The sequence below is a fragment of the Rhodamnia argentea genome, chromosome 2, assembly GCF_020921035.1.
Source record: "Rhodamnia argentea isolate NSW1041297 chromosome 2, ASM2092103v1, whole genome shotgun sequence".
NCBI lineage: Eukaryota > Viridiplantae > Streptophyta > Magnoliopsida > Myrtales > Myrtaceae > Rhodamnia > Rhodamnia argentea.
Window position 1 is genome coordinate 12,920,800 of NC_063151.1, and position 13,861 is coordinate 12,934,660.

Consider the following 13,861-nt stretch of genomic DNA (forward strand, 5'->3'; position numbering starts at 1 on the left):
GCCCTGTTAGTTTTCTATGTGTTTCGAAAATGTACGATGTTTTCTTTTTCCCATGACCAGACATGGTACATTTTTATGCATATTGGATACAGTGAAATTTGAGTGTAGGTTTTTGAACTTTATTACTTAATCTTCAAATACGTAAACAACTTGAAATAAAAAGAAATGCGATGAATCTCCAATTTAAAAGCAGGAAAGACAAAAGAAATCGTATTTTCTGATGAGTCAACTAAAAAAAATTCTTCGCCGTACTTGGCCTAAAAAATTAACCTTAAGTGATGAAAATTTTACCAAAGGTGACAATTTTTCTTTGCCTTTGGTTCCAATTTTTCAAAGCTAGTCCTAAGACTATAAAACTTATTTGACATAGAAAAGTCAAAAGCAAAGAAACCCAGTCGCCGCCGTTTTCCAATTTTGTGATGGCCTCTTCGACCGCCGACCGGTGAGTAGAAGACGTGCATTAGGTGACTACGGAGGGGACACTTCCAAAAATTTACACCACCTTGAGCTTTAATATGTTAACCAATCTTCTCTAACCTATATCGTCCAAAAGGCTATATTTTGGAGTACAAATATGGCCTTTTTCTTTTTCTAACTCGAGCACTTATCAACATCACTATTTTACGTCATTGAACATATCTCCAGCGTAAAGTGTTTTCCCTTCTTTTTGCCAAGAAGCGAGGATGTTTGTAGTGGCAACAGCTTTGTCGCCAAGAACTCGATGGACAGATTAATAAACAAATCACAGCAGTCAGGCCATTGCCAACATAACAATCACACTTAATGCTTATAGCTATCTCAGAATCATTAACCCAACCCTCCCTGATCGAACGGGGAGACAACAATATCCCCTCAACAACCCCACTTTTCTTACATTTTTCAAATGGTAGTGTCATAAAGAAACAGATTAAGAATGCCCGATAAGGAATCAGAGTGTAGCTCAGCGTCTGCAATGGGCTTTGCACATGTACCTACAGTCATACAAGCAAGGTCCACCACAGTGAAGAGGACAATCCAATCTCATGCCTTTGCACCTTCCTTTGACCATGCACTGACCAAACTCGCCCATCACATACTCTTCCTTGTCGTACATCCATTTCCGGTGACTTCTGCTTCTGCTCGACTTTGGTTGCCTGCCGCAGCCCCACTTCCACCAACCGCCACCACCACCTCCTCCTCCCCAACCCCATCCAGTCCCCCTCCACCTCCGCCTCCGCCTCCGCCTCCACCTCCGCCACCCCCGCCCCCCCATCCCCATGTGTAACCTCCTCCACCACCGCCGCCCCCACCACCATTCCCACTGCTGCCGCCGCCGCCTCCTCCTCCTCCCCTGCCATTGCCACCTCGGTGATCCACCATGTCCCTACTTTTTACCACAATGTCGTTGTATGTCTTATTATGATCTACTTGCCCACTGCCCCCGGAGAGTAGAGTGATTGCTGAAGAAGTGGGGTTTTGTGCTGCTTCATCTGTTGCTGTGATATGAATGATTGCAATGGCAAGAAAAAATAGCAGAGAGCAGGACATTTTGGCAAGTGTCAACATCCTTCTTGGTGAGTGCAAATTCCTAGTACCCATATATAAAGGGTTACAGGGAAAATGGTGACAGCTAGATTAACAGCAACAGTATCCCAGATCTCTAAGAAAGCGCGAGAGACGGACGGGGGGGGGGGGGTGGGTGGGGGCGGGGCGGGGTGGTGACTTGTGGTGCACTTTTGTCCCCACCTGCCACAGTGACCAGTGCACGCTTCAAGGCACCTTTACAGTTAAAGTGATTGTCTGCATATTTTACAGTTACATCAATTTCTTAGGATGAGAGGGATTTGGTTGGTGCCAATTGCCACCACCACGATGTGCTTACATGAAGTACCCTTTTGATCGCAATTTTTGCTCATGCCATCATACCACCAACCTATCCTCGGTAAACGAACGAACTGGAAAACAACCAAAATGTTATGATAACTACAAAGTTCATAATTCTCAGTATGAAGCTTCGCGTATTGAATAAGAAGCTGTGGACATGAGATGTGACTGTGAAGGCATATATTATGGGAATCAGAAAGAAAGCTATACCATGGACCATTGATAATCATTTTCCAACAATATGAGTACACTAAACATGAAGAAGAAGCCAACCAATCAAAGGACAAGAAGAGCAAACATGAGAGGGAGCCAATGGAGAGATATATGCACCTTTGACGCCTCCATAACCCCCACTCTGAGACGTACAAAAAAAGAAATTATAAGCAGATAAAGATATTTTAGAGCGATTAGGCTTGTCGGGTTTGCGGAAACGTGGTACAAGTGTAACACCCAAAAATTTCACTTTCGCTCTTACAATATTTTCTCACACCACGTACAGCACTCTGAGCAAATTAGCTCCTACAATACTCAGAGTACACCGACTCCCACAACTTTCTCTATCTTCCCAATCACTCACGAAGGGACAACTCGCTTTATTATTCTGCTCACACAAAGCTGTTGACACCTAAATTTTAATTTTAGAAAAATCATTCATAAAAATGAGAGTTATTCATAATTCTCACAAAAAATAAATTTTATGCATTGCATATTTAATTTTGTCATGTCAACTAGGGCCGAGATGAGTCAATTGAGCACGTTCCCAATGGACGACCGAGTTAAAATCGATCAAAGTTACTAGAGGGTTGCGGAAGTTTTACTATAATTTTGGACTCAAATAGCCCGTTTGAGCTTTTAAATTGCAAAAGGCCTTAATTATTACCCATTTTTTAGTTAAGGTCCAGTGGTCCGGGATCACAAACGGCCCATAAAACATTGAAAGTAGCCCATTTGCCCCTATTCATTTGGCCGAAAATTTGAGGAATGCAAACCAAGTGAGACTCCTAAAGTGCGATTTTTAATCCAATGGTTAAAACTCAATGGTCCTACTAGGACTCCCAATCTAACGGTCAACGTTCAATCCTATCTCCACTAGGTTTAGAATATTTGGCTCTCTATAAATAGAACCCTATGCCTAGGGTTAGGCAGATTTTGGAAAAAAATTGAGAAAGACGTGAGAGAGTTCGGCGTTGCTTTTTGGTTTCATTCCATCGACCAATCCCCAAGTCTCGCGTTGTCCTTCTGTTCAATTTGTGTGTGTCCACCGAGCTGAAGACACTAAAGTGCAATAAGTGATTCGTCGGCGAATTCTTTATTCACGGTACGTAAGGTCCTTGTGAGTTGCAGTAAAGGATTGAAGGGCGCCATCCCCTGAAGTTGTATATTTTTTGGTGTAGTGGGACTTGCTTTGACTCATCAATTTGTTGTTCTGCTAGATTTCATAAAGGCTACTATACCGGGAAGAGTTGCTCGTTCGTGAAGGTTTATTAAGGCAAATCCGGAGCAATCACGTGAGTTCCTCTTGATTGTTGAATAATATTGTTGTTTAGTTTATTGGCAAGATGTAGACCTTGTATTTCGAAGATTGCATATGTTTATCTTTGTTGAATTACACGTGTTTGCAATGTAAGGAAAATGTGACTTTTGATCAACGGCTTATGTTTATTTTGTTTAAAATTTGAGTGGGAAAGTTTTTTGTAGATCAAAGAAAGTTTTTTCATCATAGTTTTATTGTTGTTGGATGGGTTTTTGTTACTTTAGGCACAATTTTCTGAATATAAAAAAACCTAATCTAAATTGGAATTTTATTCCTAATAGGCATCTATGTTAAGTTGTAAATCTGTCGCCTTGATCACCCTCCACCTAGTAAAGATGGGAATTTAGTTATGATTTTTTGTCATTCGTATCTTAAAGATTTGATTTATAAATATCCTTTTTTTGAAAAATTGCAAGGATAGGTTTTGATTTGTGTGTCGCTATCTTGGATTATTTGTTGGATTGATATTCCATATTGTATATGGTTTGATTTAAATTTCTTGATAAACTTTTAAAAGAAAATCCTAAAAATTTAGTGAGATATGGTTTCTTGAACCATGTTTGATTAAATTTTAGGAAGTGAGGTTTTTTAAACTTTATCTTATTAAGTTTATCTTGAAGATTTAAATGGATTGGTCAAGATATTTTAATTAAATTGCATCTAAAGAGGATAAAAATCTCAAAAAATTCGGCAAATCTTTCTGTGTTGAATTATCCTATATCTTGGTATTCATTACATATTTTGTATCACATTTGATTCCAAATTTTCAAATGCCTCTATTTTTGATTTCTTGCATATCTATTTTCCATGCATATTTTTTGCTATTTTGTACTATTTTATTTATATTATAGCATGTCATCATATTATAGCTATCCTTTGTGTCATCTTCTATATCATGTTTTCTGGCATATTTGTTTGCTATATAGCATGATTCGGTTTCACGTGTCGGTTATCCTTTTATGCAATTATGCTCTCATTGCCGTCATGTAGAAATCATGTTTTAGGATCACGATAATAGGATAGTATTTAGATTACATGTTTGGTTAATTATATTTGAATTTGCATGTTGGCTAATTTCTACACGTTACGTGATCATGCACATTTGGCAATTCATTGCTATTTTAACTCGTTTATGGTTCTTTGCTGATTTTATTATATCTTGTCCTCGTATGTATGCTACTTGTATGTGTGTTTGCTCTTAGTTGTTTGTATATCTGTTTGCCATGTTATTTGACGTCCACTTTTGATTGCATTTTGATGAGCATATCATTACATCATTTGGTAATTTCCTGTTATTGACTCATTCACATTGTCCATGCATCTAAATAAGCGAACCCAAAAAAACTCCATCTTCTAAACTTTGAAGTGAACTATCGAGTTGTCAATCTGGTTTTATGGTTTAAGTAAGGGCTTAGTTTAATTAGGTATGTAACCAAGTCAGTCTCTGGTTCGTAGAAATAAGATGTGCTATTTTTATTTGGTTTTATCAATCTCCAAAATGGTTCTCATTTATCATATTAACAAAGTTGTTGGTGGGTTGTCTTAATTCTAATCCATCAAAATTTTTTTTTCAAGAGCTACTCTCTTTCTTACTCAGCTCACACAGAGATCTCTCTCTATTTGTGAAGCAAACAACTTTTACTGTCTGTCCCTTGTGGATGTGTGTGGCTTGCAGAAATGCTTCACAGACTGCCTCATCTATATACTCCTAAGGCGGTATGTTGAGGCTAATAATACAACCTAGAGGGAAGTTAATAGGTTGTTTGAGAAATATGAAATACATTTACAGAATATAACGAGTTCAATTTCAAAGATTGGGTCAAATATTGACAGAAACATATTGAAGAAATCAAGTCAAGCAGATGTTTCAAATAGCTAATTGTGTGCTAAAGTGTATAAATGCTGCGACCTAAAATTACTCAAATGGATTACTACGCTAATTATTCAATTAACCTTTGTTCAAGTTCTCCCAAACTCTATCAATTCGCAATTTAGGTTCAATATTTATCATGCAAATGATTTTACTTGGATTCACCACTAATCAATCTAGAATAGGTCAATTAGATACCTAAATAAAATAGCAAAAGAACTATTTTATTTTTACAAACCGGAGATAATGAGTTCGGGGATTTGATTACGCTAGATTACTCTAATGTCTTTTTGATGCCATTTCATTGTATGAAAATATTTGAGCAGGCAGGTTGATTGATTTTAACCTAAGTCACTAATATAGGTTATTATGCGGGTACGCAATCAATTCAATGAAACACCCATAACTCAAGATAATTAATGCAGGGAGCAAGTGCCAAGCAATTTATTCTCTCGTTTTGGTTTTCACTTCTTAAATGAAATCTAAACTGCATGTAATGCATGAATTCTAAAAAATACAAACTATCATAAGAATGCATATGAATTTAATTAAACTACATGACCACCCTAATGATATGCAATTTAAATAAAGTTAATCCTAACATGCAATTTACTTGATGAATAATTAACCTGAACATACATATTTCTAAATGACATGGCAAAGATGACACGGAATGCTTAACAACATGACATGTATCACATTTTTTAATTATTTTCAGATTTAATTAGGACCCTAAATTAAACTATGCCAAAATAATAGTTATCTTGTATATTTTAGAGTTTAAATAAACCTAAACCCTAAACTATTAAAGGAAGACTATTTTAAGTATAACTATCTACCTGAACATACATATTCTAACCCAGAATATGATCTAATCTAATTTAATTTAGTGATTAATTAAATATGCAAATGTTATCTAGAAGATTCTAATCTTGAATGCAATTTAAATCTAACATGGCAATTCTATGCAATCTTGATTTTCATGCAATAAATATCTATATGCAAAATATTTTATAATGTGAAAACATGCATTTAAATATTCTAACAGATAATTATTGCAATCAAATCAGTTCAACTATAGAAAATAAATCAATCAAATATTTCACAAGATTTAAATCCCATTATCGATATAAAGACTTATAGATCGACCTATCGAATTTAAATTTCCGCTTGAATTAATAATCTATATAAAGCCTTATAGATAGAATTCAAAATTTGATATGGTTTGTAGATTAGCAAATAATCCTAATTGATATTGCCTACACTTCAAATATTTCGTTAAATAATGATTGTATTCAAATAGACAACAAAATATTCAATCAAATCAAGATGAGATATTTACCTCGTCTTAAAGATAACTTCCCAAATTTGAACCTCAATGGATCGGCTCGGGATCACGGACCAGTGGCTTTACAGACTACTATGGATGGCATCGGTTTTTGGGGCAACTGCTCACAGACTCACAATCGCGGTTGTCATATAGCTCGGTGGATGGTAGGGTGCTCGGTAATGGTCCCACGATGTGTACACGACCAAGGTTGACCAACCAAATTGAAGATTCGCTAATTATGGTTCGTAGCACAATGAAGGATTAGCTAATATTATTTGACCTGCAAGATAAAGCATCAAAGCAATAACATTGAGTAAAATGTGATCCTTAAAGAACTTGGGAATCACTATAAAGCGGGAAAAGTACACTAGAAGTGCCATAACTTTTGTACGGCGTTCACTTGAGTGGCATAACTTTCAAAACGTTCACTTAAGTGCCACTTTAAATCGTTCACTTGAGTGCCATGTTGACGTGGGGCATCGGAAAGAACCGTAGCCGCCGGAAAGTTCCGTGCACGCGGGAAAAGTTCGTCGCCGGAAGATGTGGTGTTGGAAGCTCGCGTGCACTAAGTAAACGATTTTTGAAAGTTATGGCACTTAAGTGAACGTTTAGTTATGCCTTTTCCCTATAAAGCCATCGTAAGTCATTAAAGAAAAAGGAAAACAACTCTTTAACCCATGGCTACAATTGGTCAGTTTGGTAACAAGGGTGAGACGCATGGGAAATGAATTTTGAGAAAAACCCTCACTGATTTTGAAGTTGACAAAACAATCTATGATCTCTTAAATTTGGGCTAATGTAATGAAACACTTATTTTGCAGATTATCCATAAGTGTGGCTTACACAAGATTGAATCTAGCATGAAAGGCTTAGGCGATGCTCTAAAGGGCTTAGATACTATATTAAGCTTAGACGTTGAATGGGGAGCTCGGACGTTGGAATAATGATCAAGCTCTGAGATGAGTATTTCGAGTGCAATGATTAGATTATAAAAAGACATATTCAAGATGACTTAATTGATATATTACATCATCACAATAGCCGACAAATCAACTCGGATTCGTACTTGAAGATTCTCAATCGTGAAGATCAATCAAGGACATGGATTAACAAAGATAAGGATGATTTACCTAATGAAGAGATCTATCTATGAAAACTCAAGATCACAATTATATGGACGATTTGATCCAAAAAGGTTTTTTTTTTCCTTTGTCGACCTCAATGGCTACAAAATTCTTTGTATACTGTCTCGTCCAAATGGGAAAGATTTGGAGAGCGTTCCTTTAGAGATCTTGCAATGGTCAATTGGAGATGAAGGAGTATAAAAGGATGCTTCAAGGCTGAAGAACAAGCGAGTGAGGGAAAAGAGTTCAAAATTTCAAGATTAAGAGAGCTTCACATTCTTAACGTACCTTTGATCCTACACTAGTGACTAGCTTAGAGGTTACTATGTGGTCAATAGACAGCTTGTCTAAGAATCTTACACTCGTATATTTTCCTCTAAGTATTATAGTGTAGGATCAAATGTACATGAAAGATGTGAAGCTCTATTGATCTTGAAATTTTGAACTCTTTTCCCTCGCTCGCTTGTTCTTCAACCTTGAGGTGTCCTTTTATACTCCTCCATCTCTAACTCACTGTTGCAACATCTCCGGAGGATCGCTCTCTAAAACTTCCCCATTTGAACGAGACCGTATATAAAGAATTTCGTAGCCGTTGAGATCGACAAAGGAAAGAAAACCTCTTTGGATCAAATCACTCATGTAATCATAATCTTGAGTTTCCATAGATAGATTACGTCATCACGTAAGTCATCGTTATCTTCATTAATCCATGTCCTTGATTGATCTTTATGATTGAGGATCTTCAAGTACGAATCCAACTTGATGTACTAGTTATTGTGATGATGTAATATATCAATTAAATCGTATTGTATATGTCTCATTATAATCTGATCGTTGAACGTGAAATATTCCTCTCAGAGCTTAAAAATCATCATTTGAGCTCCACGCTCAATGTTTGAGCTCGATACAACATATGAGTCCCTCAAATCATCATCTGAGCCTTTTTTGCCAGATTCAATCCTATGTAACCCACACCTATGGATAATATGCAAAACAAGTATTTCATTGTATTAACCTAGATTTAAGAGATCATAGATTTTTTTGTCAACTTCAAAGTCAGTGAGGGGTTTTTCTCAACAATCTCTTCCTTTTTTATGATGACAAAACTATTCACATAAATATGCCAATTGTTATGTAAAAGAGCTGAGTAACATAATGAATTTTGCTACTCAATAAAGTTTTGCTGAATAGGCATATATCATTTTAACATTTCAGCAAAAGATAAGTTATGAAAAATGATGATTTCAAATTTTTTGAAATCATTCTCAAAAGTTGATTCCTTTTAGCTTCCAGAACTTGTAAAACCTGTATCAAAGTATTTGAAAGTGGAACATGCATATGTTTAGAGCATTAATTATAGAAGTATAAAGTTTGTGATTGAGTGAATATAACTTGTATTAGAGTATTTGGGGTAAGAACAAGCTTTCTATCATTAGAGCATGTAATTCATTCATGTGAACCTATGTCAAAGCAATAATCTCAACGGATTATAGCAATATATGGTTTCAGAGCATAACACTTTAAGTTGAAACATTTCCATGCTAAAATACACGGAACATCTTGTTTTGTATCTTTCTCAGAACTTGTTCCCGTGAGAACCTATTCTCAGAGTTTGAAACCTATTCACCCATTTTCGGAACATGCTCAATACTACAACATTATCTTCAGAGTATAATTTCAACTTTTATATTGGGTTTGTGCAAGATCATTCTTTTCACATATTTTCAAAGATATGAACACTTATTCCGTGTTCTGCAATTCATAAGCTCAAATTTTTTTCACACAAGAGAGACAATTTAGAGGTATAAACTTCTCTCCCTTTTTGTCATCAGCATAAAAGGCTAGAGTGAACCACCAATATGTATTCAATAATAGATCAAATAGGTTCAATCATAGCAGTAAGGTATTATGGTAAATTCAATCAAAGTGCTGAAAAACTAATGCAGAACAAAAACAAACTCAAAAACATCAACTGTTTAACACAAATCCAAAAATCAACAAATTTAAACAAATGAAATGAGTTTTAATTAGGAGGATTTGGAACTGGAGTAGATGTGGATGGAGCTTGAGTAGGAGTTAAAGGTATAGGTCCGGATAGGACTTAGACTCGAACAAACTTGCATAGCCGATCAATCTTCTTGTTAACATCCCTTTTCAAATTATATATTTTCTTGTCCATGGATTTCGGCTAGAATTTAGTAAAGCATGCATTAGAAGAAATTTCCCTCTTCAGCTGCATGGCCTCTAAATCTAGTTTGACCTTTAATCCATCAACATCCAAATGTAGAGATTTTCATATGTTGGTCATATTCTCATCCAATTTTCTCTAGTTGTGCACATGTTCTCCGAGAAGTTCCGAGTCTATAGAACCACCCATATCATCATCCGTATGAACACTAGGATTAGAAGACTCCCCTTGAGTTCTAGCTTTTTTCCCAAGTGATGAAGCTAGAGTGTCATGCAATTGAAGATATGAAGCATCCCCGCTTGGAGAATCTGCTATACCACCAATATCAATGTTTGTTTTAGCATCCTACCCCTCATATGTTTCTTCCTTATGTGCAACTCCATCGCCTTCATTCTGCGGGATGAATTCAAAGATATCCACCTGTTTAATCTGCTCTTTTTCAAACCGTGTCTTCATTTCCACATCGGTTTGAATTCTCTTCTAAGACACCATCATCCGATCAATAGGCTCTTGAATCTTAGATGGTTCACCAACTTCTTTGTCCAGGACATCTTGAATGACCTCAATAAGTATATCATGTTGTCTTTCTCCTGCTCTCTCTGCCTCCTCATCTTTTTCTTCTTTTCTCTCTTTCTCTTCCCTCCTCTTCTCTTGCTGCTCCATCTGAGTTGCAATCTCATTCTTAAAGGTTGACTTCACAATTATATGAATGACTTCTTCAATCTCATAGTCACTTAACAAGGAGCTATTAGAAGTTTGCTTGTCTGATTCACTTGTGATCCTTTCAGGCAGTTTCTTGGCGCGTTTCCTCTTCTTTTATCTAGGCTTGATGGACTTGTGAGCCAACATTTTCGTCCTTCTCTTAAGAGTGGATTCAGAGGATGGTCCTACAAGTGAAGCATTTGCTAACTTTTCAATAGGAGAAGGTTCATTCAGATTGGCCTCTCCTACTACGGTTTCTACTAAAGGAAGATCTACCAACACAACATTTCTCTTCCTATCTCTCCATTGACTATCCGTAAACATGTATCCCATCTTGACAAACATTGCTTCATCGGTTTTACCCTACGAAATCTGCAATGATCTCGAGCTTATGTGGAATGTCTATTCTTAAATACTCAAAAATCCGAGTGATCAATGACCAATATGGTAACTAGCCCTTGTTTTTCCTCATAGTTCTACGCATATGCAAAAGATAAAATGTGGAAGAGGAAAAGGCTTGCCATTTACGATAGCTCGGATGATTTTGGCTTGAAAGCAAGAAACATCAATTTTGGAGGATCCTTTGGGCCTAAGACAATTGATGACTATCTTATGCAAAAAGATAGCTTTTAGAGGAAAGTAGTAATGCTCAACATGAGCCTTGTTTGCTCTAGATAGATTTTGATTTCCAAAATGAGCTTTACAAACAACATCATATGAGATGAGAATAGGAGTGAAAGTGGATAACTCAGATTTGAAAGCCTCTGCAAGATTTGCAGCACTCAAAATGATGTTTCATTCAAAGAAGGAGAACTGAATGGCATCTCTAGAAATCATGGAGAAATTAGAGTAAAAATAGGCAGTCAAATTAGGATATCAAGGAGTATTTAAGGAGCAGAAAGTTTGCAAGCGCGGATTGGTAAGCAAAGAAAGAATTTGCAAGCCATTTTTCTCAAAATATTCAAAGTCAATAGGCCTATTTGCCATAGAAGTTCTAGCAATTAAGGAATTGTAGTATGCATGATGCTTCTTGGAATTGAACAACCTATCGGCCTTTCCTCCCTTGGTTAAAAATTCCATCACCATTCCCTTAAAATGGGCATAGATCATCTCATCATCATATTCCCTCGGATGATCACTAACCAACACAACTTTAGGTCTTACTTCTTCAGATCTTGCTTCAATTGACCCAACTTGCACCTCTTCTACTCTTAAAGGTTCACCAACCTTCTCTTTCCCTTTTCTAGAGGTCTCGGATAATTTAGGCCCATCTTTTTGAAATTCTTTCCCTACTTTTGTAGCCTACCTAATTTCATCTTGAGTCATCATTTAACTAAATGCTTGAAACTGTCCTTCATCAAAGAATCCATTATCACAAATAAACTCTTAAATGTCATGATCGGGCCTTTCTTGTATTCTCATCTCCCAAATCACATTCGATAAGTCTCTTGCTAACTTAATTCTCTTATTAACAAGAAGATTAGCAATATGTTCGGGAGTTCTTAATTTTTTTTCTTTTTCTCTCTCCTCCTCATCTTTTTCTTGGCTTAAGTACACTAGAAGTGCCAAAATTACGGCGCTCCTTTGTGTCAAAACTTTCATCACTTAGTGCCAAATTTTTTCGATCTCTTTAGTGCAATCTTTCAAACGACTTAATGCCATTTTTTTAAAACAATATTTGACATTTTTAAAAAATGTCACTTCAACCTCAACTCTTCTCGTGCTCAAATATTAATAAAAATACGACGTTGCAATCTCATTCGTTTTTAAAGAGTTGACTTCACGTTTTTTAAAAAATTGCATCTTAAGAATGATCTTCTTCAAGTTTTGGCACTCTAGTGCTTTAGCCTCTCCTCCTTCTATTGCTACTACCATAGGAGCTATCTATTTGAAGGTTGACTTCATCATCCGATGATTCTTCAATCTCATAGTGATCCTTTTAGGCAATTTCACTTGTGATCTTTTAAGCGTTTCTTAGCTCTCCTCTTCTTTTATCTAGGCTTGATGGACTTGTGAGCCCACATTTTCGTCCTTCTCTTTCGAGTGGATTCAGAGGATGATCTTGCGGGTGAAGCATTTGCTAACTTTTCAATAGGAGAAGGTTCATTCGGATTGGCCTTTCCCGTCACAATTTCTACTAAAGGAAGATCTACCAGCACAACATTTCTCTTCCTATCTCTCCATTGACCATCTGTAAACATGTATCCCATCTTGACAAACATTGCTTCATCGGTTTTACCCTACGAAATCTGCAATGATTTCAGCTTTTGTGGAATGTCTATTCTTAGATACTAAAAAATCCTGGTGATCAATGACCAATATGGTAACTAGCCCTTGTTTTTCCTCAAAGTTCTACGCATATGCAGAAGATAAAATGTGCAAGAGAAAAAGGCTTGCCATTTACGATAGCTCGGATGATTTTGGCTTGAAAGCAAGAAACATCGGTTTTGGAGGATCCTTTGGGCCTAAGACAATTGATGACTATCTTATGCAAAAAGATAGCTTTTAGAGGAAAGTAGTAATGCTCAACATGAGCCTTGTTTGCTCTAGACAGATTTTGATTTCCAAAACGAGCTTTACAAACAACATCATATGAGATGAGAATAGGAGTGAAAGTGGATAACTTAGATTTGAAAGCCTCTGCAAGATTTGCAGCACTCAAAATGATGTTTCATTCAAAGAAGGAGAACTGAATGGCATCTCTAGAAATCATGGAGAAATTAGAGTAAAAATAGGCGGTCAAATTAGGATATCAAGGAGTATTTAAGGAGCAGAAAGTTTGCAAGCACGGATTGGTAAGCAAAGAAAGAATTTGCAAGCCATTTTTCTCAAAATATTCAAAGTCAATAGGCCTATTTGCCATAGAAGTTCTAGCAATTAAGGAATTGTAGTATGCATGATGCTTCTTGGATTTGAACAACCTATCGGCCTTTCCTCCCTTGGTTAAAAATTTCATCACCATTCCCTTAAAATGGGCATAGATCATCTCATCATCTTATTCCCTCGGATGATCACTAACCAGCACAACTTTAGGTCTTACTTCTTCATATCTTGCTTCAATCGACCCAACTTGCACCTCTTCTACTCTTGAAGGTTCACCAACCTTCTCTTTCCCTTTTCTAGAGGTCTCGGATAATTTAGGCCTATCTTTTTGAAATTCTTTCCCTACTTTTATAGCCTGCCTAATTTCATCTTGAGTCATCATTTAACTGAATGCTTGCAACTGTCCTTCATCAAAGAATCCATTATC

The 13,861-nt window shown here is 36.5% G+C and overlaps 1 pseudogene; it reads right to left on the bottom strand.

Moving 5' to 3' along the window:
* Positions 1–730: 730 nt before the first annotated feature.
* On the bottom strand, positions 731–10,572 carry LOC125313645 (annotated as a pseudogene).
* Between the last annotated feature and the right edge of the window lie 3,289 nt (positions 10,573–13,861).